Source organism: Onychomys torridus, chromosome 19 (genome assembly GCF_903995425.1).
Source record: "Onychomys torridus chromosome 19, mOncTor1.1, whole genome shotgun sequence".
Taxonomy (NCBI): domain Eukaryota; kingdom Metazoa; phylum Chordata; class Mammalia; order Rodentia; family Cricetidae; genus Onychomys; species Onychomys torridus.
Genome location: NC_050461.1, coordinates 3110188 through 3137410, shown reverse-complemented (window position 1 = coordinate 3137410; position 27223 = coordinate 3110188). Strand labels below are relative to the sequence as shown.

General features: G+C 34.8%; 1 non-coding gene across 1 annotated transcript; it reads right to left on the bottom strand.

Moving 5' to 3' along the window:
- Positions 1 to 14133: 14133 nt before the first annotated feature.
- LOC118570724 lies at positions 14134 to 14297 on the bottom strand. The gene has a single exon (XR_004943222.1). It is a non-coding gene; the product is annotated as a U1 spliceosomal RNA (small nuclear RNA).
- Between the last annotated feature and the right edge of the window lie 12926 nt (positions 14298 to 27223).

Here is a 27223-nt window from a genome sequence, read left to right as displayed (position 1 = left end):
ATCTGTCCTTTCTATAATATGCTTTTCCCAGTATTATGTAGGATCAGTTAATTGCTGATACTTAAAAAATGCTGCATTCTTCCCTTTGCCCCAATGTTGTAAGTGAAATACCTTTTGTTTTCATGGTCCCCCAACTGTCTCTGTAGTGTGCTTTGAATTAGATATTAGGAGGACTCCAGTATGGTCCCTTTGCTCAAATTTGTTTTGATTTTCAAATAATTTTTACTTAAATATGAACTTCAGAATTTTTTTGTCCTTTTCTCTTTTGGTTGATGTGTCTTTGCCAAGGCTTGGTATCAGGATATTAGTGACTTTGTAGAATTAGATAAAAAGATATTTCTTTTCTAATTTATGGAATAGTTTAAGAAATTTTGGTACTAATTTTGGCTCTAAAAGCAAGCAAGGAATACATGTAATGGAGAACTTTTCTCTGTTCAGAGGCTTTTCAAAATACTGTTTCAACTCCATCAACTACTACCCCTTTTTACAATTCCTATTTGTTCTTTTGGTTTGCATTTGTTCATATCTTATATACTGTCTACCATTTTAGAATCTAGTGCTTTGAAATATTCCCTAAATATTCTTGAGTTTTGGTACTATCTACTATAATGTCTCTTTTTCAGTCCAAATTTTATACATTGTAGTCTTTCTGGATTCCTTTTGGATAATTTAAATAATTGTTTGTCAACTTCTTTATTTTTACTATTATTGATGCAATCTATAGATAAATCCTTTTCCCTATTTCTATTAGGTGTGTGTAGAGTTCTCTTTTCAATGCAAGATGACATACTAAGTTTTTGTGTCAGGCTGACACATTTCTAACAAGTCCTCTTGTAATAATCATGTGGTATTTTTTGGATTTTAGTACAGAACATCCCATATGAAAGCAGAAGATTTACTGCTGTGGGACAATGCTTTTGTACACTGGTTTAATAAAACACTGACTGGCCAGTAGCCAGGCAGTAAGTATAGGCAGCATAAGCAGACAAAGAGGATTCTGGGAAGAGGAAGGCTGAGTCAGGAGATGCCAGCCCACCATCCAGAGAGCATCATGTAATGGCACACAGATAAAGTCATGGAACATGTGTCAACATATAGATGATCAGAAATGGGCTGAGTTTAAGTGAAAGAGATGGTCAGTACTAAGCCTGAGCTAATGGCTAAGCAGTTTTAATTAATGTAAGCCTCTGTGTGTTTACTTGGGTCTGAGCAGCTGTGGGCTGGGTGGGACACAGGAAAACTTCAGCTACAACTGAGTGTTTCTGCAGTCTTGTTTAATGACACTGGGGCTACAGACAAATGTGACATAGGCAGCAGAGGATTGTCCTCTAAGCTCCTCTTGTTATGAGATGGATTTCCTCAGGCACTGTATTAAGAGTAGCTTTGCTGCTTCAGGGTGATTCTATGTTGGTTGTATCTATCATGTTAAAATTTTGAAGCCATTTTCTTCTATTTGAAACTGTAAGTGAATATAAGTCCCTTATGGAGAGAGAGGGTGTTCAGGCCTAGAATAATAGTGACTCAGATTAACATGATCTTAACTCATGTTTACAAACTTAAATTGATGTAAGAGGCCCATGTGACAGTTTTAACAACTGCTGTTTTTTTTTTATTATTATTATGTTTGTTTTCATTCTGTGTCCACTGTGGGATTGCTTTTTCAGAAGGGAGGCCTCAATTTTCAGCTTAGCTACAAAATGCAAAGAAGTTATGCTCTATTTCCTTTAATGTGGAACTACATGTCAACATTTTACCATACCTGAATAATTTTTGAAGCTGTGCTCAACTTTTTGAAGGAAAAAAGGAATAGGAGCTCAACTGAACTGCAAATCACAGTAACCTTCACATAATGTAGTGAAATGTCATAAAGCCTGGAGCAGGTGCTTTTCAAAACATATAAGCAATGTTCCTAAGTGAAGAGTCCTAGGAAGATCTTGGATTATTCATGTGGTGGTGACATAATATTAACAGGATCTCTGTAGATGGAGAGAGTTTGAGCAGTTTATTTCTGTAGACACTAATGCAAATATAGCATGGGGTTTGTATTGCTATTCTGACTCCAAGAATCTGTTAACTCATTAAAGAAGTAAGCCGAATTAGAGAAGAAAATAGATAATCATCTACAGATAAGAATTTTAGGATACAGGCAAAGGCATCTGTTTCCCTTTTGCATTAACTTAACACTTCATATTTCCAAAGTATTTGTTTTCTAAATATAGGCAAACTTACCAACACTGACTACGCCAGTTACTCTTCTCATTGCTATGATTAAATTTCCAACAGAATCATTTAAGGGAGAGTTTTTACCCTGACAAGTGGTTTGAGGGATGGAGTTTATCATGTAAGGTAAGACATAACAGTGAACATGGCTCACACATAGAGCAATGGCACTGAAGCAGTTGGTTGCTCTGTTGGCAATTAAGAAGTAAAGAGATACCTGAGGAAAGACAGTCAACCCCCAGTCAACCAGCCCACTTTCCCTGTATTTGATCCAATTCTCAATGTTTTAGAATCTCTCAAAACAGTCTTACCAGCTGAGTATCAGGTATTTAAGTATATGAGTCTATGGGAAATATTTCTCATTTAAACCATGACATGGTCCCCCAAATCACCCTCACATCACAACACATTGACTCCAACTTCTAAAGTTCTTACAAACTTTAGTTTGAACAGTTGAAACATCTTAAGAGAATGAAGTCCATCTCTGTAAGCCACTGTATAAACACTAATTAAATGAAAAACTTCCAGCAAACAATGGTACAAAATGAATACCCCACTCCCAAGGAGGCAATATTAGAAAACAAAAGATTACATTAAAGAAAGTCCAGAATCCAGCAAGGCAAAGATCACATCTTGCAACTTGGTGTCAAGCATCCCAGTTATGTGGTGGATGGCATCTCCTCCACTTGGTCTTGGTTTTCCTGCTGCAACAGTCCTCTTGCCTGCAGCATACGTGGCCTACAGATTCTATTTACCTGTAGCTTTCCTCAATATCTGCCTCCATTTTTCTGGCATCTTGCAGTTTTCATTGCAACTAATGCTTGAACTGCACGACTTCATGCCTAGCTTACAAAATACATACCGTCTCATTCCCTTTTGGTATCCTTGGAAAAGATCAAATGGCCCCTCATTTTCACATTCTTCTTTCCTTCATAACCAGTGCTACATGAGTGAATCAGCCAGATTCTATAGTGAGCTTGATCTCTAGCCTAGCCCATCTGATCATAGCTTTAGCAGCATTGCACATTAGGGCATATGAACTTGGTGAAACACCCCCTGAATTCTTGTTTTTGGAAAGAAGGGAACCGTGTAGCGTTGTTTATTTTTTGGCTATCTGATTTAAAATAAACTTGTATATTTAAGACTTAGTGTCCTCTATAGTTACTTGTTTGTATCAATCTATTCTGTGGTTTTAATGTAAATGGTGGATCTGAGCTCAAATGGTGATGCTGCTTTTAACAATTAGAGTGGCTTTGTGTGCTTCACAATATCCTCAGGTTTAAAGATGTTCACATTTCATTTCTTATATTTTTGGTTGTGAGCCTAGCCTTTAACAGCTGAGCCATCTCTCCAGCCCTCACATTTCATTTCTTAACAAGCTGCACATCTCTTTCTTTCGATTCCACTTTCTGATGTCTGCCCATATAAACCCAAGTATAAGCAATAAATTGTAACCATACCACAGCACAATAAGAATCTGTCTTAAAATTTTCCTTATAAATTAATTTTTTTATTCCAAGATCAAACCAGTTTTCAGGACATATATATCATGAATCTAAATGACATGTCATAAGGAAACAAAAATGATTTTACTTATTTCTGAACTCTGGAGGTAACCATAATTGTACACATTCAGCATCTTCGGATCCTCAGCATTTCTATCAGAAAGGTTCATTAAATCATATAGACAGAATTCTTGATTTCTATACCTTGCAGTTCTAGATTCTTCTTCCCTCTTCCCAGAAGCCAGGTGCAGAGGCCCGTGACAGGCTTATTACAGCGATGGTGCAGCTCCTGATGCGAATGTTCCATTTAGTTTCCTTCTCATCCCTGTTACCAAGTATTTAATAAGAATCAGCTTAAGGGGAGAAGAAGGTATTTTGGACCCTGATCTGAAAAGATAGAGTTCATTGTGAAAGAAAAGACTTGAAAACAGAGACTCCATGTCAATAGCAGCATGCAACAGCTTTTCCTTATTTCTATGGGCAAGGAAATAGTGAGCTCAAGGAAGAAGTGTCTTAAGTCTGGAACCCAATGTTTCTCAAACTTCCTAATGCTATTACCCTTTAAATACAGTTCCTTATGTTGTGGTATCCCTCAATCATAAAATTATTTTCATTGCTACTTCCTAACAGTAAATTTGCTACTATTATGAATTATAAATGTAAATATTTTTGGAGATTGAGTTTTAGCACAGGAATCACAACCCACAGTTTAAGAACTGCTGGTATAACATATAATGACACCCAATCTTATGACCTACTACAACATCTAAAACATCTCCAGTTGTGGACCAAATCATAAATCTATAGAATACTTTTCACATAAAATTATAATGCTGAGTTACCTGAAAATATTATATGCTTAATCACTATATTTCAATTTTTTTCAGATCTTAAATTATCAATGTTAGAACAGGTGCAGCATAAAATGCAACACTAATGAAACTTTCCTATTCACCCTTTTAATTAGTATAGGCTTAAACTGTACTTTAAAGTTGATGTCATATTTAAGATTATATATTCCATTATTTTCATTAATTTATCATAAAATTAAATTGTCACTGCATTTTTATTTCAAAAACATTTTTGTTTGAAAAAATAAATACATCCAACTCAGGAAAATAGAAAATTATTTAAAAAAATCACAAGATGAATATGTACATTTAACTCTAATGGTACATATAGAAATGCATATATATTAAAGATATAAAATTGGAATTGAGAACTTGAAATATGTTTTAAACTCAGCTTGTCACTAGAATATCGTAACATCAAGGCCAACAGTTTACATATCCTTTTTGTAAATTTCTAACTTATCATTTTCTTTAATCCACCTCAGAAATATTCCAGAATTTTAGTGACTTCTGACCACAAAACAAATAAATTATAGAACACATACAACATGTTAACATGGGTTACAAGATTCTGTATGTCAGAAAACAAATGAATTCTGGAGGCTAGTAAAACCTCTCTGGTGAAGAAAATACCTACACATCCAGTTCTAGGGGACTGAATGCCCTATACTGGCCTCATTTGTCACCATAAACCAATTGGTATATATACATACATTAAAGCAAGCATTCAAGCCTACAAAATAAAATAAATAAATACATTTAAAAAATTTAGATTCTAGAATTGGGGCATGGCCTAGGGGTTGATATCAATCTATACAAAGAGACTCATCAAAGCCTGGAACTCAAGCTCCAGGTTTTCTATTACCCTGTACTAGTCTCAGAGTGGACATATACAGAGATAACATGTTTCCTGTATTTGGCATATGGATGATATATAAGATATTGTTCATATTTAATAATCACTTTTTAACACAAATATTATTATATGTTATTTATTTTTTACTTTATGTGTGTTGAGTGTATGACCTGTGTATATGTCCAGCCACCATGTCTGTGCAGTGCACACAGAGGCTATAAGCAGGTGACAGGTCCTCTGAGACTGGAGTTACAAATAGTATTTAGCCATAATATAGGTATTGGGAATCTAACCTAGTTATCTGAAAGAGAAATCAGTAGTCTTAACAGCGAGCTTTCTTTCCAGTCCCTAAGTAAGTAACTGTTAAAAATTCATTTTAATTATGTGTTCTTGTGTATGTTTATTATTTGTTTGGTGGGCCTGCCACAATACTCCCAAAAAAATCACACAGAGGTTTCTTCTTAATTAAAAATGTCCAGCTTTAGCTTGGCATGTTTCTTGCTAGATTTTCTTCACTCGAATTATCCCATATGCCTTTTGCTTCTGAGTTTTTCCCATTCTCTTACTTCTGTAAATATTACTCTTACTCTATGGTTTGCTGTGTAGCTGAGTGGCTGGTCCCTGACATCCTTCTCCTTCTCTGGCTTCTTGCTCTTCCTTCCAGATTTCTACTTCTACTTATCCTCTCTACCTGTCAGCTAGCCTAACCTTTCCCCTGTTTTGCTATTGAGTAGCTGAAGTTTTCTAGCCCAGTCCTGCAGCCGCTCAGACCCAAGTAAACACACAGAGGCTTATATTACTTATAAACTATATGGTCATTAACTCAGGCTTATTACTGACTAGCTCTTACACTTAAATTAACCTATAATTCTTATTTATGTTTAGTCACGTGGTTTGGTACCTTTTCTCAGTTCTGTCTTGTCATCTTGCTTCCTCTGTGTCTGGCTGGTGACTCCTGACTCAGCCCTTCCTCTTCCCAGAATTCTCTTCTTTGCTTGAACCACCTCTACTTCCTTCCTGACTACTGGCCAATCAGCATTTTATTTATCAACCAATCAGAGCTACACATATTCACAGTTTGCCAAATGACACCCCACAGCATTTCCCCTTTTTTGTCTAATTAAAAGGGAAGGTTTTAAATTTAACATAGTAACATTACATATAACAAAAAGTTATCAAGCAAGAATTACAGTTATAATACGTATAGCTAAAAAACTAATATAACTATAAGTTTGACTATCATAGAAGATTAATTATTAATCTGCATTTCTTAATTATCCATTTCAATTTCAAATGAGCTGCACAAACATAATACCTTAAACAAGTAGAAATATATATACAGTATAACAAAATTAAGTTTAAATTTGTATCAATAAACTAAAATCTATAGCAATGTAAAACATTTTAAACAGGTTGTTGTACTTTAAAAGTAGATTTAATAATCTACCCTTTCATCATATCATATTTATATCCTACATTTATGCATCATATCCTCCTTTCTTTTTTTAGAAAGAGATTGACTATGATCAATAACAATTTGCAACCAACAATCTAAACAAAGACAAGCATCTATAATCTATTTTTTTTGGGAATGTAGGCACAGTTTCCTTGACTACTTCTTGCTAATAGAGGGTGATATATTCTTATGGGGATCCTGAAAAAATTAAGAATTATGGTCAAGTCTTGACTGGAATAATCCGTGATGCTGTATTCTCTGAGCCAGTTGTTTTGAAGCTTTTCTGGATGTTCGATCATCTGGAGACCTCTCAGGGGTTCTTCCTTGATCAAACCATATTAGCCTGGAAGCAATCCATAGGTTCTCATCTTCTGTGGAAACAAAAGCAGAACATTTCTTCCAAAGCAATGTATCCTTACATATAAATTTCAAAACCAACATACCTTTAAAATATGCATATTGATTTAACTAAGCAGCTTCAAATGTCTCTCTGCAGTTAAAATATCCCAAAGACAACATAATCCAGATTCTCTGTGTAATATTCATCTTTATGTCACTTATTTTTTATATTACTTTTACTGTTGTAGCATGAATCTTAAAGAGTCTTATTAATAAAAACAAACCTGAGTCCAGTTATTGGGGTGAATGCTGGAAGATCAGAGAAGCAGAACAAGCCACAGCTTCCTCACTTCAGCAGTTGCTCAGCTGATCCTGTTACCTCAGACTGGAAGCCTCTCAGTCCTCATCCAGAATGTGTCTCAGCTGAACTGCTGCTAGAAGCCTAAAAGCTTAACCAACCAAATGCTAGACCAGCCAAATGCTTCTAGTTTTTGCCTTCACACCTTATATATCTTTCTGTTTTTGCCATCACTCCCAGGGATTAAAGGCTCACTTCTTGGGATAAAGGCATGTTTCACCATGCCTAGTTGTTTCCAATGGATCTTTGAACTCACAGAGATCCAGACGGATTTCTTCCTCTGGAATGCTAGGATTAATGGCATGTGCTACCACTGCCTAACCTCTATGTTTAATATTGTGGCTGTTCTTTCTCTAACCCTAGATAAGTTTATTAGGGTGCACAATATTTTGGGAACACAATACCACCACATACTGTCTCTTTAAAAACTTTATTTTTTTTAAAACTTTCTATTTCTTTATATAACTGTTTATATTCTTTTCCCTTTCTCTTCCAAGCCTATGTATATTAGTACTCACATTGTAAACAGTTTAGAGGTTTATTTTATCTGAATCTGTTTTATTGTGAATCTATTGCTTTAACACTGCAGTGGCTAGTAATGAAGTAGCAGCTTTGGCTGCTGGCTCTGCCTACCTCAGCTTTCCAACATGGTGGAAGTACATCTACCATCAGCTCTGGGGGAACCATGCTCATTGCTGACTCTGTGAAGCAGTGGGTCTATGCTTCCATCCAGCAGCATGTAGCCCAGAAACCTTTTCTCTCCCCGACCTTTTTTTTTTTTTTTTTTTTTGGTCTGTACTAGCAAAAGCTATATCTACCATGTACCATGTTGCATGGCTTGCAGATGCCACTGTGTGCAGTGGCAGGAATCTGCCATGCTGCATTCAAGCCCATATGCTGTGAACCCCCCATATTGTAGCTCAAGTCGGCATGCCACAGTCTCTCTGTACCTTGGCATCTCTATATCTCAACCTACATGAGACATGAAGTAGAAAGCTGTTTTTGACTCTGTTATTGTGTGTTTAGGAGCTCTTTTTAAACTCTTTTAGGCCTAATGGAAATTTGAGAGCCCTGCATTGGTACTACAAATGTAACTGAAGTTTTCCTGTGTCCTGCCCAGTCCTGCAGCTGCTCAGACCCAAGTAAACACACAGAGGCTTATATTGCTTATAAACTATATGGTCATTATACTTAAAGTAACCCATAATTATTATTTATGTTTAGCCACATGGCTTGGTACATTTTCTTAGTTCTGTCTTGTCATCTTGCTTTCTCTGGTGACTCCTGACTCAGCCTTCCTATTCCCAGAATTCTTCTCTCTGCTTGCTCCACCTACTTCCTTCCTGGCTTTGGTAAATCAGCATTTTATTTGTCAACCAATCAGAGCAACACATACTCACAGCATGCAGAATGACATCTCACAGCACCATTGGCTGTTCAACTTTTTATTAAGTCATTAGGTACTTTACATATGCACAGTAACACAGATTTATAGAGTTAAACAAATGCAACATAAACAAAAGTAACACACCTTCCTGGGCGGTGGTGGCACATGCTTTTAATCCCAGCACTCGGAAGGCAGAGCCAGGTGAGTTCGAGGTCTGCCTGGTCTACAAAGCAAGCTCCAGGAAAGGCTCATAGCTACACAGAGAAACCCTGTCTTGAAAACCCAAACCAAACCAAACTAAAAAAAGTAAAAAAGGAACACACCTTAAAGTAACATTCCTCAATATTTGCCCCATTTTTCCTAGATAAAAGGTAAGGTTTTATCTGTAACATAGTAAAACTATACACAACAAACAGTTTTCAAGAATTACAATTACAATATTGTCTCCATTTGTAGTTAGCATATTCAGAAAAAAAAAAACAATGCATTATTGGCACAGCTATAACTGAGGGAATGGCAGAAGTCACAAAGCCAGCACAGATGCTTGACAAAGATCTAGCAAAGCTGAGACACATGGTGGCTTCCATGCCACTTTTGGTTTTCATCTCTACCTCCTTCATACTTGGGGCACTTTTAATATTTGTACAATTTGAGGATATTGGGTTGATGGAAAATTCCTTATGAATCATTTATGTCTTCTCCCAGGAATGCTGCTTCTAAGATTACCCAGGACAGTCCTGAACATGCTATTTCCCGACACACACTTTGAGGGAGATATCCTTATCTACTTGAAGGTTTTCCTTATGCCTTGGAGGTTGTGACACATAAAGAAGTCAGAGGTCTCTTCATGAGGCTATGGGACATTCTTGAAACATCTGACCCTGTACTTACACAGGAACAAGATATTCAAAACAAAATAAAATTTAAAAGGTCAACAAGATTCAGTGGGCTAGAAGAGTTGGCCACAGTTCAGAATATAAGCCTCTTCCCATCTGTACACTCAGACAATTATGTGGCATACAACTCTGCCCTACAAAGAGACACATTGATGAGCAAAGTATGGTATGGAAAGATGATGAAAATATGAGATGTTAGGACCTCCTTCTCTTAGAAGTTAGAACCACTATAATGTCATATGACAAAGGAACAACAAAAAAAGGATTAGACATATAAACACATTCTATAAAGATATAAATGTGAACACTGATTGTATTATCCCAGAATTTGAAAAATAACTGCAGCAGCTTTAGGCTGAGAATTTTTCCTGGGTACTCTGACCACTAAGAGTTAATAATACACTACTTGAGACATGACAAAATGCCCAAGGTGGTTGAAGATTTTGTTTTGGTATAGTGACCTTGAAGCAACCAAAACAACCAGCCTGGGCACAGGCTGTCATATACCTCTAGATTCTCAAAAATTGGGTTATAGGGTTTATGAGTAAGAATGATAACTCTGTTTATTAATGATGTCAAACTTGAGGGGAAATGATTGGAAGTGATAACTCTGTTCTGTCATAGTTTATTAATGATGACTAAAAAATGAGCAAAAAGAAATGAAACACATGTCCAAAATCAAAAATGATATGATCTATGTTTTGGAACATCATCAATGTATCCCTGATAACTAAATTCTGTATAAATAAAGAAACACTCTGGCTGCTAGTCAGTCAGGCTGCAAGATTCTCCTGACCACCATGGCTGGGCTCACTCCCTTCTCCCTCCAACTTCTTACACCCTCTGCAGGACCCATCTACCACCAGGAATGGCTCCCAGCACATTATCTATCCTATCTTAGTGAACCCAAAGTTTTACAATTAACTTAATTTCTATCATAACTAAGGAAAACTATGATTATAACTCTGTAATCTTCAACTCAACCAAAGACCCAGAAGGATGTAATATTATCTAACAACAGAGACATCTGGCTGCTTGAACAGTCACCCAAAGATCCTCTAATGTTTGGGATCTATATTCAGCCTACAGGCCTATAGTATCTGGCAGACTTCTCAGTGAAGCAGGGAATTTGAAAGATTGTCCTGCCTTGTATTTGCAAAGTTCATCAGTCACTTTCCTCTGTGTCCTGCAGAATGTCTGACAGAATCTTCTGTGAAGCAGGAATTTTGAAGGACTGTCCTGCCTTGGTTTGGCAAAATTCAACATTTTTTTTCCTGTATGCCCTTCATGTACAGTCTTCACAGCACATTGTCAGCAGTAAGGCAAGAACAGTTTCTTTGCCCAGATGCCCAAATTCCATAAGGAGTTTCTTCATTGCCCATCATCTCTGAAGTAAATTGGTACTTCCAGGAGCAAATGTCTTTCATTGTCCTGAAAAGCCCTCAGTTAACAAACCATTTTAAATGCCATATTCTGTGGGTCTTTGAAAGGTTTGAAGACTATCTAAGTATCTAAAATATATCTCTATATAATCTGAAAAGCATATCTAACAGATCTATAAACTTGATTGTTATAAATGACTAACCACTATCCTATATTTCCTGATTATCCTATATAATTTTAATAACAACTTTCAAAAACTAGAATTTTACCTATCATTTTTAAATAAGGTACAATACCTTAAACAATATATATATATATATATATATATATGTAACAAAAATAACCTTAAATTTTTATCAGTATACAAAATCTTTTAAACAAGAGTAGAAACATATATACAGTGTAACAAAAATAACTTTAAATTTGAATTAATTTGATATATTCCCCTAAATGATACCAAACATCCATAACCCATCAAATAACCAAAAATGATGAACAACTCTTAGGAATGTGGGCATAATTTTTTTTCTAAACTGCTTTCTGCTTGTTGTGGGTGAAAGCATCTTTAGAGGTCCCTGTGAAAATTTTGTGATAATGACCAATTCCTGTAAAGACCAACAGTAACGTTTGTTGATAGATATCACCTGTCATGTTTCAGGAGGTCTTGCCTGATAAAACTTGGCATCAGGTAGATTTTAGATGCCCAATATATTTTCTGGGTCTTGAACTCTGATCTGGAGGAAGAAACTCTTGATTTCTGAACCATGTCTCTGGCCTCAGTATCTCCCTTTTGAATTTGAAAATATTTTCCTAAGTCTCTCTTTCATTCAGATTATGACAATGAGATTTACTGAACATTTTATTTTGAAATTAATCCTTTCAATACAGTTTTCTTTGTTTCCTAAAGCTCAGAGATCATTGTGGACATAGAGGCAGATAGAGTGTATAAACAATAAGAACAGGGACAAGGCTATGAATTTATGGCTCCCAGAAATGTCAGAACCCATATCCATAGTATCTCACCATCATTAATGTCTAAACATGGTTGAACAAGGGCAAAAGAAACAAACATTCTAATATGGACAAGGGAGCATCAGGCTGCCTCAGTTATAACAGAAGGAATAGGGAATTATAAATGCTGAGAGCTGGAGAATTAGCCTTTCCCAGGGAAAAGCACATGAATTTGGATATCAACTTATTAGTCAGGCCTGTAAATGCACATGAAAGTAACATTACAAAGACTGAACAAGTTTTAAATATGTATGTAGGAACAAAAACATAATATATGTATTATATTAAATATTTATTATATCATTATGTGATTGTAAAAACAATGAATGGGAAAAAGGACCACTCAGAAAGAGAGAAGAAAGGATTTATGGAAGGGTTTTGAATGGAGAAAGGGAAGGAAAACATATAATTGTGTTATAATATCAAGATTGCTGTGGATATCGCTCTGTGTAAATAAACTTCTGATTGGCCAGTGGCCAGGCAAGGAAGTATAGGCGGGACAAGAGAGAAGAGAATTCTGGGAAGTAGAAGGCTGGGGAGAGACACCGCCAGCCGCCGCCATGAAAAGCAACATGTAAAGACACCGGTAAGCCACAAGCCATGTGGCAAAGTATAGACTAACAGAAATGGGTTATATTTAAGATAGAAAAGGTAGATAACAAGCAGCCTGCCACGGCCACACAGTTTGTAAGCAATATAAGTTTTTGTGTGCTTGCTTGGTTGGGTCTGAGCGACTGTGGGACTGGCGGGTAAGAGAGATTTGTCCTGACTGGGCCAGGCAGGAAAACTCTAACTACACAAGATAAAAGAAATACATGTTTAAATATATTTATTAAATTTTCAGAATTTCATACTTTGTGTTTTGAATATTTATTTCCTCTCTCAACTGCTCCCAGATTAACCACCCTCTTTATACCTATGAATTTTGTATCCTAATATTCTTTTACACATTGAGCCAAATTTTTGCTTCCTGTACACTTTTCTAATACATACATGATTAATATGCATATACTTGCACATACATTCAAAGATACACAGACATAGATGGTAATGATTCTGATCATCTGAGAAAATAAAAATATTTAAAAACACTTTAGGTTTTCTCTTTGATTGCCAATGTTTCCAAGTAAGCTATTAAAGTTAACTATTGGAAAAATTTAGTGATTTAATAATTTGAAAAGTTTAAGTTCTTACAAGTTTAAAGAATTTAAAGTGTTGTTACTTCCTTCAAAATCCTGACTTGCCCAAGCTGTAAAATCTCCAAAAGTACAGGGATTTCTAAAGATTTCTTACCCAGGGAAAGATTTCCCAAGCTTCTCTGCAACAGCCAAACAAACACTAAAGCTTAGGGCAACACTGGTCTCATTTGTGATTCTGTCCTTGTAACAGTCAGGACAAAAGTCTTCCTTCAACTATTTAATTAGATCTAGCACTTGCACTTTATAAAACTGCCCACTTAAAAAAAATCAACTTTGCATTGTTTGAAAAGGATAACACATGAGATAAATGATGCTAGTCGTTATTTAAGATAGAAAAACTCGTTCAATAGAACTAGACTTTATATTGTGTTCCTTTGCTTTTAAAAGTGTATTTATTAAATTTTATTGTGATAAAATACAGCATTATGTAAAGGATACATAAACTTACATATTTGCCAAGAAATAACTGGCAATACATTATCATTAAAATGAGCATAATAAAATGATTATTGAGTACAAAGAAATAAGTTTCATGGTAGCTTTAATAATAAGGTGATTGATTTTATTGAAAATGAAGAGTAATTTTTCAAACTAGAATTTAGGGTGGTCTAAGAAGATGCAAAACATTTTCTCCTATCATAAATTGTCTATTTTCTTTTTTTTTTTTTATGTCAGGGGAGAGCACGAATGCAGTCCCCCACTACCACAAATTATGCAGTTGAGTTTCCCGCATTTGGGGAAATCACAGGGGTCAGCACATCCAGAGTGCAATGGATAAGCCTTGCCCTGGGAAAACCACCTTTGTGATCATGGTATCTCCCCTGCCAGGTAAGTATATAAATTGTCTATTTTAATTTGTATTGATTTCTGTAAGTTATAATCAAAATTTATAAAACAAAAGGACATGAAATTCTTATTTTATAGCTATTATTAGATCCCTAATACAAAATGCATCAATAAGATATATACCAGTAGCATTTTGTTACTTATTCCTAGAATATGACAATAACCTATATCCAATGACCAAATATACCATCATAGGATTAATTATTTGTAACCAATGAAGCAAATAATTGATGCAACATTATGACCTAGTATTGCATCATAGTAGACAATCAAATACTTAAAATTATTAATTTGAGTGTGGTAAAGTTAAAGTATTAAATGCAGAAACATCACAGCAGCAACCACAATACTAAATTTTCCATATTCTTTTAAATTATATTTGACAAATTGATTCTCTCCCCTAATCTTCCATGGATTACAAAAGTTGAATGGATGATCTAAAAACTCAAAAAATTACCTATAAAAAATTAACTTTAAAATTTTTAAACATTTAAAAAATTAACTTTAACATTTTACTAAGTATAATTTTAAGTGATATTGAAAAGAAAAGAGAAAAACATCTCAGTGTACAGAACTTACATTCTAGTACTGAACATTAACCATAAAAGTGGTAAATAATTAAATTATATACTATACCAGATTGATGTTGTTCTATTGAAAACAGAATAACCTAAATGGGTTTTGAACTGTTTGTGGAAATTGATAGTTTTGAATTGTGTTGAGATAATCTACCTAGGCTTTTTTGAGAAGATGACACTTCTAAGACAGAAAAGAGATAAGGGGTTGAGCAAAGCTGATTTCAAAGTTAGAGAATAGAGAGTAATGTGAAATAGGAGGGGATTTTACAGACATGTGACAAATAGTTCATTCTTAATAATGGAAAAGCATCAATCTCTAAAGAAGCAAATAATACACGAAGAATATTTCTGGTATTATTCTACTTTAGTTTGCACAGAGTATAAATCAATATTACTTTTTGAGGCTGATATTAGAAAGTGAAGTGTCATGATTAAAGAAACAAGATTACAAGCTATGCAGTGTGACTTGCCTGTAGCCCCAAAACTCTGGGGGCTATGAAAATAGTGTTAGGATGATTTTAAGGCCATCCTGGGTGGCAAAATTAATTCCTAGATATTGATAATTTGTATTACAAAATCAAATAATAATAAATAAAGGAGAGTATAGAAAGTATCCCCACAGAAACCTGGAAAAGTATATTAGTAACACTGCTGAATTTCACCAGACTTGGTTCTCAGTTTTTAAATTTGATTCATGATATTGATTGCCATGAATATAAGTTTTCTTATGTATCCTTGATCTGAATTAATATCTTTTCTCTCTTCACCTCCCTTTTATCTTCTAATCACATCCTTGCCTACCCTGGTGAACAAGATAGCCTCCCACTTTTCTCATATCACATATATGTAACACTCCTCATCCCTTTCTACATACACCTTGAGACCTGCTTATAGATTGTTCACTTAATGAGATAAAGTCACCTTCTTTGTGCTCTTCCATTAATTTTGTTGTAAGTCTGTTTTGTCAGATGTCAGAACAAACCCACATGTTTGTTTCCTGGGATGATTTGCTTGAAATGTATTTTTGATTCTTTAACCTGAGTTTAGTTGTTGTGTTTTATAAAGGTGTATTTCTTCAAGGCAACAAATAGATGGTTCCTAATTTTTATCCCATTTACAAGCCTGTTATCTTTTGATTGATAAACTGATACTATGATCACTTAGAATTATTACTGAATATGTTTACTGGGTTTTATCAGTTTTGTGGTATTTGTACTTTTCTCTTTTTCCTTACTTATGTAGTTATTATTCCAGCATGGGTTCTTCTTTTTTGTAACCTCCTGGATAGACGTTTTTGGCTTAAGTAAGGCTCCCTTTGTAGCTGAAAGTTTTCCTGTCTCCTGCCCAGTCCCACAGCTGCTCAGACCCAAATAAACACACAGAGGCTATTATTATGAACTGTATGGCCATGGCCAATGGTTTAAACTTCTTGCTAGCTAGCTCTTATAACTAAACTCAGCCAATTTCTATTAACATATATGTCACCACATGTTCATTGGCTTTACCTGTCTGCCATTACATGTTGTTCTCGGGATGGTGGGATGGTATCTCCTCTGCTTCTGCCTTTCTTCTTCCTGTCTATCTGCTTGTATTTCCTGCCTGCCTGTAGGCTGCCTTGCCATAGGCCAATACAGCTTTCTTTATTAACCATTCAGAGCATCACATATTCACAGTGTACAAAAAGACATCCCACAGCATCCCTCCAACTATCCTAGGTAGAAGTGCCCAGGTGTCACAAATTCCATTAGCCTATTTTTATCTTGGAAGTTTTCTATTTCTCCATTTACTATGACAGAGAGCTATTTTTGGTTAATAGTCTGGGCTGGTAGTTGTTGTTTTTCAGTACTTCAGCTGCATCTTTCAAAGTCCTCCTGGATAAAGTTTCTGCTGACATTTCTGCTGCTTCTCTGATGGACCTGCCCCAAGAGAGTTTGAATGAGATGTGACAGCAAAAGTCTTTAATGTTGTGAGCAAAATGTGAGCTTTGCAGAAGGATGGCATTCTGTAAGCACAGTTACTTGACAGTACAATGCTTTACTAGGGTGATATAGGCATCTCCCCAAATCATAAAATTTGTTCTACAAGTTTGAACTTATCACCAGCTTTTTTGTTTAGGACTATCTCAAAGAGAATATTCAGCTGTGAGGAATGAAAGTGATCTAGATGGACTGGGGAAAAATTACATGTGAAATTCCTTACATAAAAAATTGATTTTTAAACACTCATTTTTCTGATTTTAAATTTTTCACAAAACTACTTAATCAGGATTTTAAAGGGAAATGACAACAGGATAAAGAGGAACAGGAAATGACAATATGATAAAGAGGAACATCCATAGGAACACATATATTAAATGGAGTGAAATGTGCAATAATGAATGCATTATATTACACTGAGTAGAAAAACACACACACCATTCCTAAAACCTATCAACATGCAAACAAGAAAATCCATTATGTGATGTACATGCCAAAATAGAGATGAAATAATAGAATTATGAAAAGCAAATACTCATAGCTAATTATTGGCACATATGTTCTGAATTGAAAGTGAAGTTCTTGGACTGTTGAGATTCTAGCAGGCTCACTCTTTTCTCCATGAGAAAGGAGTATTTGCAGTTATCTGCAGCACTAATTTTCTATAAGGTTCTGGCATGTGGGGAAGGGAGGTTTTAAGTCTTTCCTTGCTGGTTCCTCTGATCCTTGTACTGTATCTTCCCGTCTCCTGATCTTAGATATGGTGTGCATGTTTGAATTAATTAATCAATCAATTATTTTAAACATGAATTTACATATTTCAAAATACCTAAGCAAGAATTTTTAAAGGAGGAAATAACAATGAAAAATCCATAGAAACAAGTGTATGACATGTAGGTGAAAAGTACAGTCAATTACAATTATGAGCTACTATGCTATAGATCTGAGTGTTTTTTTTTTTTTTTTTTTTTTTTTTTTTTTTTTTGTGTGTGTGTGTGTGTGTGTGTGTGTGTGGTTTTTTTTTTTTTTTTTTTGAGGCACAATGTCTCATGTATCCCTGGCTGTCCTAGGACTTGCTCTGCTGACCAGGATTGCCTCAACTTGGAAATCACCTGTTTCTGCCTGACTGCTGGGATTAAAGGATTGTGCCACCACTGCCTGGTTTAGATCCTAATTTTTAAAAGAAAGATTTTCAGTTTTCTTTACTTACCATCAAGTACCTATTATTCACATTGATTTAAATTCCAATACATTTAAAGAATTTTTTTAATCAAATTTGGGGTGAGGGAGATGAGAGAATCATTTATCTGTAGTGGGCTTAGTTAATTCATAGGTGCCTAATTGATTACAGGTCAGAGAAAAGAGTGAGTGTTCATCCCTAAAGGAGTGTCTGTTTCTACATCCCAAATCTGTAAGGCTCAGGGAACACCTTGGAAGGCAAAACAAACAAACAAACAAACAAACAAAAACCCCAAAAACCCAAAAAACAAACAAAAAAACCCCAACCATCAGAAAGATGATTTAAAAAGGGCTGTAACATGTTGTATAGTGATACCTTATTTGTATTGAAATTTGATTTTATTTGTATGTTAATAAAGTTGCCTTGGGGTCAGAGCAAGCCATAGCAGAAGCTGGACAGTGTTGGTGCACACCTTTAATCCCAGCACTTGGGAGGCAGAGCTAGTTGGATCTCTGTGTGTTCAAGGATACAGCCAGCATGGCGACACTTTAATCTCAATGCCAACCATAGAAGACCTGGAGGTCTGTACAGACAGGCAGTGATGAGGAGGTCATGTGGCTGGGTTTACAACCAATGAGAAAGCAGAACAGAAAGTCTATAAAAAAGAAAAAACACACAGAAGTAGCTCTCTTGCAGAGAGGAAAGACAGAGCAGCAGTGAAGGGTAAGGTTTTCAGCTCTCAGCTATTGCTCTGACCTCTTGGCTTTTAACTCTGCAGTTGGCTTTGTGTTTTTTATTTAACAAGATGGATACATCTACAATGTTGTCTTTTGAACATGGCTACTGATCTCATGAAATCACATAAACTGTGTTCACCTATAAATAATCAAGTCAAAATTTAGACACAGCTGGGGCCATGTTTTTAAGGCACCATTCCATACTGAGGATATATTGGTAGTCCACAAATGGACAAGAAATGGAATATCATTCTTTGAAGATGTGGCCAATGGTAAATTTTCCCACAGCCCAGTCAATATACTCCATTATTGTTTATAAACATATTCAATATTTTCTCTCTGTAGTACAACATAGATTTTTTATCTTTTTGTTTTATTTTATTATTATTAATTTTATCATGCTTAAATGTTAGACTTGATTATTTTGAATATATTACAGTTCACAATGCTGTGAAGCTCATAGTTGAAGGATTTTTTCTTTAGAGAAACCTCCTTAGGTCATGATAAAAATGTTTAAAGACATTAAAGGACAATAAACAGAAATCTAGGGATAGAATAACTTTTGTAAGTAACCCACTTTCCCAATGATTCATCAGTCCATGTATTCATTTTCTCATGAATGAATTCACTCCTTGAGGAAATCAGGACACTGATCATCCAACAATGCTTAAAAGCTGACAATATTGAGCTTTCCCTAGCCCAAGTTAGCACACCTATTGCCGTTTTTTTTTTTTTTTTTTTTTTTGTTGTGTGTGTGTGTGTGTGTGTGTGTGTGTGTGTGTGTTTAGATCATGCTTAGGGTCATGATGTGGAAAGGAATCATGGAAATAAGAATGTTATGGTCTCAAAATACAAAGGAAATATATATATATAAAGTTAATACTCAGTCTTATTTCTCAATACCTCTTAAAAATTTCAACATTGAAGTTTGACTTTCAAATTATACCACTGATCTACTCTTCCAAAATGCATTGGATGGAAGTGAACATATGCCACTTGATGAATGAATAGAGCTGTTCTATAGGTTCTAAAGCCATTTGGCACACAGTATTACATATGGGGATTGTCATATGTTATTGCCTTAAAATATTGATAAAAGAAGAAATAAGACATATGCACACAGGACTCTAAGCTGTCCACCACTTGAGTAAAGTTCACTTTATTACACAAACTATAGAAGAGTTTCAGGAGAACAAAGGATAGTATCACTCTTCTTAATTAAAATTATCTACATTCATAATTTCCTCAGATTCACTTTTCTCATATGACCTTTTCTCCTCTATCTTCTTTCTGTTTCATGTTCAATATATTCTTCCACTTCAATGTATTTGTCTAAGAAAATATTGTCAATTACCAAACTATACAGACACCTAGACATTATCTTTCATAGTCTCATATTGTTAGGAAGCATAACAGACAGAACTTGTTAAATACTATTCTCCTTCAGAGTCATTTGTGCTTATCTGCTGATTCTGACACCTAGGGAAGACAACTATAATTAATATTGCTTTGTCCATCAAACTGACTTTCTCTTGCTTTGCAGTGAATCAAATCATTCTTTCTCCATTTGCTAATGACATAAATGTGCAAAGACAATCCATTACAGACTTTGGTGACTTTTCAGCACAATTAATAAAAGAAATAATTATTTTTTAAAATCAACACAAAGACTGTCATCTTTGCTTAAGTCTTTTCTTAGACCTTTTCATTATAATTTTAAGGATTTTAACCAGTAATTTCTGAATTGGACATAAAGAAACTAACTCACTATTCATTATGATGTAAGAACATTTATGAAATAATCTGCTCATTAAAAATACTAAAATTGTGTGTAAAAATAGAAAATAGATCTACATATAAAGTCTGTCTAAAGACATTACTTGTAAATCTTTAAAAAATAACAAAATTTTATTGTTGAGCTTATTCAGCCCCAGTCACTTTAGTCACTTTAGTTAATTTTGAATTCAAGGTAGTTGATAGCTTTAGCATCTTAATATATCTTAATTTTTTTTTTTTACCTAATTCCTTTGTGTGTGTGTGTGTGTGTGTGTGTGTGTGTGTGTGTGTGTGTGTGTGTGTATGTGCATGTATGTTTGTATGTGTCAATCTGTGTCTGTGTCTGTCTGTCTGTCTCTGTGTCTGTGTATAGCCATGGAGACCATTAAAGTTTGTCAGATCCTCTGGCAGTGGAGTTATGTGCAATTGGGAGATATCTGGCATGCATGTTTGGAATCAAACTCTGATCCTTTGGAAGAACAATATATTCTCTTGACTATGAGCTATCTCTTTAATCCTATCTTAAATGAGTAGTTATTATTAATTTGGAAAATTTTGAAAAATTTCCTCAAAGGCCAAGGGTTTCAAATAGAAGAAATTTTGTGGTTTTGGATGTCAATCACCTCTGAAATTTGGGAATTAGACCTCAGAAAGAGAGAGTATGTGATGTTTTTCTGGATAAACTCTCTCATTATGATATTTTATAATTTTAGTCATTTACCTTTAAATTTCATGACTTCATTTTTTTAAACATGGATAGTATGTCATAGTATAATTATGCCACATTTTCATTATTCATAAGTTGTAGGACATTTTGGGTGTTTCCATTTCCTTACTATAGTGTATAAAGGAACAATAAGCATGGGTGAGGAAAGAGAAACATGGAAAAGTTTAGAGAGATGAAAAAAAGAGATAAATGATGGAATTGTATTACAATTTCAAAACTAAAGGAAATAATGAAAAAATATTTTTAAAAAAGCCAGAATGTATGATATATAAAATAGGAAGAATTTTTCAAGAATCAACTTTTTGTAAAATTTTTTTCTTTATTATTATGTGTTTTAAATTTTATACATCAGCCATGGGTTCCCCTGTCCTCCCCCCTCCCGCTCCCACCCCCACCTACCCCCCACCCCCTCCACTCCATTCCCAAATCAACTTTTATGATTATCTAACTAGCCATGTAGAGTATGGAAAAATGTTTACTGATTTATCCCTATATTTTAAAAATGCATTACTCTGAAGGACTGAGTCCTGTTATTATGTGGAAAGCCCTTGTCAATGAGCAGAATATGTAAGGCTAATAATTGACAATATGCCTGTCAACATGGGCCGTGTGGTATTTTTCCTGAACCAGAAACCATAGCAGCAACTGAGAAGTGAAATTTGAAGAAATATGTTGTAATTTTGCATTTGTTAGAGCTGCTGGCCTGTAACAGATATGTATTAATTGGAAGTATATGTGACAGCTTGCAGCAGTTACCAAGATAGCTAAGAAACCATCAGCACCTGTCAAGACAAGGGCTGAGAGATGAATCAACTGCTGTGATGTGTGACTTCAAACATGCTTTCACTCTTGTGTACTCATCATTTGTGAAATGTGTGGGGGAGTGTGGGATTTTGTTAATATGTAAATATTTTCAGCAATGTCTTAAGGATATGTAAAAGAATCATCACTTGTCAAGTTAAAAAGAGAAAATTATAAATTCAAAAGAACCCATAACGTTGACAGCTCTAATCATGTGGTATCTCTGTGATTTTACACAGCAAGATGTATGCATGCATGAAAGATATTCCAAATACAGATTGCCATAGTAGTGCATTGAGCAACACTATCTTTCCTGTTTGCTTAAACATGATTAGACAAATTTAGATTAAAAAAAAAAAAACAAATGAAATGAAAATCACATATTTTCACTATCCATCATAGGCAGAAAACTGATTTTATCAATTGAGACATAATTTGAAACCTCTTATAAATAATGTGGGGGTTGGTGATTTAGCTCAGTGGTAGAGCACTTGTCTAGCAAGTGCAAGGTACTGGGTTCGGTCCTTAACTATGGAAAAAAAAATAATATGATATAGAAATTCTTTTATAATGAATTTTCTACAAAGGTTTTTTCATTTTTCCTAATGTTTAGGTTGGATATTTAAACCCTCTTGTTAATTTACTTTGTGAGGATGACTAGACATCATAGAAAAACTGTAATTTAGCTGATATTTTATCCCTGAAACCATTCTGTTACTCAAAATGTTAAACATATAAATAAATAAATAAAAACATATAAATACTATCTCTTCTTTTGCTTAGCATCATTGATGAACAAATTTTTCCAAAAATTTTTAGACAGATAGCACAAAGAACTACCTTTTAATATTATTCAAATATTTCCTGTAATAAAGTTGCTATAATTTGCCATTATTCTATTATAATTATACCAAGGAAAATGTATCATCTTGAAAATAATAATTTCACATTTATAAATTATCTTTTTCTAAAAGGCTATATATACTTTCTTGTATACAGTAGATCAATTTTAGGTTATAGTATAATTAAAACATTGCTCTGTTGCCTCATTTTATTGCATTTTCACAATAAGGATTGTGCCATATGTTGATAGAAGAATAAATTAAGGTATTTTATATATCAATATGTAATTATTATCTTTCACTATACTTTATTTGGACATGTTTTCCATAATGATTTGTCCTGTAATCTCTCTACCAGAAAAAATACGCTAAAATTACATTTTATTTTCAGTTTCAATCAAAAGGAGTTTGAAGGAGGAGTGATTTTATTCTTTGATAGTTAAGAGTTGGGTTGTTGTTGTTGTTGTTTTATGTGTATGTGTGTTTATTTTAGAAGAATTTTAATATAGTTATAATAGTGAACAAGATACATTGATATGAAATGAGAAATAGGTGGGAAAAAGTCAATGTTTGCTAGTGTTTGTTAACCAATTTTTTAATACCAAAAGTAGGTAGGCTAGGGTTGAACAAAACAGAATATAATGCTCATATGTTTTTTTAATTACTATTTCACCAGGAGAATTGGGTACATTACCTTGAGTGTTTGCAACTACTTTACATGTATTTTTAAATGATTATATAACTCTGTTTTTCTCTCACTTGATCAGATGCTTCTTCTTATTGATTATATTTAAATCTGGACTAATTGGCAGATGTATCAGTACATGGTGTGTACAGTTCATTTTTGTGGTCATGTGGTATTCTTCAAATTACTCATGCTGAAATGTCAGTGGCTTAGCAATTTGCTGACAGAGAGATATACACACTTTTCTTAGGACATCTAACATGATATAAAACTAATACATATGATACAGTGAATCAAAACATCACTGTCAGGCTCTGTACCATTTTTCTTAACAATATTAAGATATTCCAAATATATTAAGAAAACAAACTAGCTACCAGTTCCAGGATTGGAACTTTTAAGAATTGTTTCGCGTGAAAGATAACAGTATGAATACTGGAATAACAATACATTATTAAAATGTAGTCTTAAACTTAAAGTTATACTGGCATGTAAATGTGTCTGTCTAACAATAAGAAAAATATGCTGTGTCAACTGGTTCTGTAAATTAATTCATAATTACATTGGTGTAGAGTCTCAAAAGCTTGCCCTCATAGAAGTCTAGAGGAAAACACTGCCACCCCACTCCCTAGCACTTGGGCGAGATCCCCTCACCACCAGGTGATGGAGACTGATTCTGATGACCTGGGCATAGGGGAGGTAGCAAGCCCTCTATCTGAATGTAGAAGTAGGTGCAGCGTCCTAGACTGAGCAGCTCAGCTACCACTCAGACCCTCAGCCAGGGCATTGGGTTGTCCCATCCTAACATTTATCCCATCTAGAACCTGCTGGAGCTCATGAAAGGACTAGTGTTGATATGCACAGGATCCCCATGACTCAGGTCAACCATGGGATATCTCAGAGGAGTTTGGGTGAGGATCCAGTGATGATGGTTTATCAGAAATCAGAGGCCATGAACCAGACCAGTGACTCTTTGCAATGAGTACTTGCTAGTAAAGATGATTGGACACAGGGTACACAGTGTCACACACCTCTTCTAATGCCACCAGGACAAATGACAAAATGTTGCAGAGTCAGGAAAGATGGAGGAGCAAAGAGGTTATTTTATTTATTTGTTTGTTTGTTTATTTATTTATTAATTCATCCATTCATTCATTCATTTAGCTTTTATTTGTTTGCTTGCTTTTTTTGTTTGATATGTTTTTAATTTTCTGTCCGGGGTCACTTGCAGGGATGAGGGGAGGATATGGTAGAACTACAAAGTCAGCAGAACTAGGGTGCATGATGTGAAATTCAAAAAGAATCAATAAATAAATTATGTTAAACACACAAAATCAGGAACCATATGTAAGGAAAAGACATGTAAGGTAAACAAACAAAAAAAAAACAAACAATGCATTATGAGACAAAAGTAATAAGTAGATAAGATGATAGATAGATAGATAGATAGATAGATAGATAGATAGATAGATAGATAGAAACATTCAATTCATTTTGTGTGAGTCATCGACTGGTTGGGCATGTAATAGAGATTTGTATACCCAGTGAAACTCCATTGGAAAAAAAACCTTAATTTTCCCTTAATCAATTAGAAAATTAGAAATAGCTTATGGATTGGAGATGGGTTCTTGTGTCCACTTCTCCAACTAAGCACTGGAATGCTTTTTGGCTTAGCACAATGAAGGCCCTGTGCATGCTGCCACAGTTTATATGTGAATCAGTTTTTTTATGCCAAAAGGCCTTGTTTCCTAGGAGTCTTCCATTCCAACTGGTCACTACAATCTTTGGCCATCTCTTCAGCAAATTTCCCCTGAAGCTTGAGGAGAGGGATTTAGTGGAGATATCCCATTTAGAGCTGAGTGTTCCAAGGTGTCTCACTCTATGCATATTGTAAAGTTGTGAGTCTTTGTGTTTGTTTATATCTACTGCAAGTGAAAGCTTCTCTGACGATGGCAGAGTAAGACACTGATCTATGAGTATAAAAGAATATCATTAATTTTTTTATTGTTATGGTTTTACTTTTCCCTTAGGTCCCTGGCCCAGATTCTTGGATGCAAGAGCAGTGTCCAGCATAAGTTCTCACATATCTCACAGAGCAGGTATTTAATCCAATAAACCAGTGGTAGGTTACTTTCAAAATGTTTGTGCTACTATTATGCCAGCACTATCATTCAGGAATCTCACCATTGTATATCAAAGAATTTGTAGGTGAATAGGTGTTTACCTTTCTCCTTTGGTAGGATAGAGAATTCCTGCAAGTACTATGGACATTGATTGGCAGGTGGTAGGTGGTAGGCATCACCTTGACTTCTCCACATTCTGTGAGTTTTTGTTGTTTTCAGCAATAGGGCTTAATTGTAAGTTTCTGGAAAAGCAGCCAGTGTCATTATCCTGTGTTGTTTGAAGGTTTTGATAGTGTTCCTTTGGACAACAAATCAATGAGATGAAGCCCATATTATGGCACTGGTGTTTTCATTTGGTGGTAAGACATATATAGCTGAGGCTTTTTCTCCACATTACTGGGAAATTCCATTTACATCTCTTTCATATGTATAATGAAATAAAATGTATATATTTTAAGTCACTTCTTTCTATGAGAGTAGGTTTCCATAAGGAAGTTAACAAATTTAAAAATCTTTTAAAAAATGAAAAAAATATAAAACCTAATAAACTTTTATAATGTATAAAGTATACATGCATCAAATATCACAGAATAACTGATCAATATTTTTTCTCCTTTCCCCCTCTTCTCTTGTTCCTCTCACTCTGGCCTTCCCACTTTTTTATTTATCTATATTATTTCTGTTTCCTAATGAATTTTATCTGTTATTCCAAGTCTTTCTTATAGTGATATTTTATTTGTATTGAAATGTGATTTTATTTGTATATCAATAAAGTTGCCTTGAAGTCAGAGCAAGCCAGAGCAGAAGCTGAGCAGTAGTGAGGCACACCTTTAATCCCAGCACTTGGGAGGCAGAGCTAGGTAGTTCTCTGTGTGTTCAAGGACACAGCCAGCATGGCAGACATACCCCTTTAATCTCAATACCAGCCATAGAAGACCTGGAGGTCTGTACAAACAGGCAGTGACGAGGAGGTCATGTGGCTGGGGTTACAACCAATGAGAAAACAGAACAGAAAGTCTTTAAATAGACAGGATGCACAGAAGTAGGTCTCTGGCAGACAGGAAGAACAGCAGAAGCAATGAAGGGTAAGGTTTTCCGCTCTTGCTCTGCAATCGGTTCTGTGTTTCTTATTTAACAAGCCAGTTACATCTACATTTTCTACCTAATGTCTGTGTTTCTATTGATTGTAACTTGGTTATCATTGACTTAACAAATACTATCCATATAAGTAAATGCATAGCATATTTGTTTTTCTAGGACTAGAATCCCTCACATATTATCATTTTTCTCTATACATTTACCTGAAATTTTATGCTAATTAATTAAATTAAAGGCATCTCTTTAATGTCTCAGGAACACCCCATTGTGTAACTCTATTACAGTCTCTTTATCTATTGTTCTGCTGATGGATATCTAGATTGTTTCCAATCCTGGCTATTGTGGATAGATAAACAATTAACATGAGCCCCTTGTATGTTGAAATAGCCTTTG